Here is an 845-nt window from a genome sequence, read left to right as displayed (position 1 = left end):
TATATATATATATATATATATATATATATATATATATATATATATATATGTCACAGATATATATATATATATATTTTTTTTTCCGTATTAAGCTTCTATTTCTTTCACAGATATATATATATATATGTCATAAAAATTACTATCAAATCAGTTTTACTTATTTTTTATTTTTTTTAATGAAAATACACTTTTTAAACAATTTAATTTAAAATAAAATTATATATTAATTTGTTGTATTCTAGCAATTTGATTGATTTAACTAATTTGCTTTAGTGGGTAACTTAAAAAGTTTTGATATGAATAGGAGAAAGCAAGCTTATTTTGTTATATTATATTTATTTGTGTATATAGAATCTATATATAATGCTAGTGCAATAAAGAAAGAACATTATTTTTTTGTAATTTCAAAAAGATACTTTATTACAATTTGAAATTAATCAAAATTGAATAAAATGGTAATTAAATATTTGTAAATCTAATTGTTTTTTTTCTTGTTTAGTTGGATTCTCATGAAAAGAAATCGATAGGTTAAACAAATGTTTCAAAATTTGTTGTGTTATTGTTTTGTCTATAAATTACAAAATTTATTGAATTGATATATTTAATTATTGCACCCTTAAATAATATTTTATTAAGACATTAGAAAACTATGTTTTGAGCTGTTTTGTCAAAATTGTACAAAAATCTATGCTTTTTCATATTTGTCACGAAAATTTATATGTTAAACTTACTTTTATAAAATTCTTAATTTTGTCACGAAAGCAAAAATCTATGATTTTTCATATTTGTCAATGTTCTCACACTTTCAAAGAATATATTAGCTTAGTCACTTACTTATTTTTTTT

This window comes from Brassica oleracea, chromosome C3 (genome assembly GCF_000695525.1).
Source record: "Brassica oleracea var. oleracea cultivar TO1000 chromosome C3, BOL, whole genome shotgun sequence".
NCBI classification, from domain to species: domain Eukaryota; kingdom Viridiplantae; phylum Streptophyta; class Magnoliopsida; order Brassicales; family Brassicaceae; genus Brassica; species Brassica oleracea.
Note: the sequence above shows the minus strand (reverse complement) of the source record.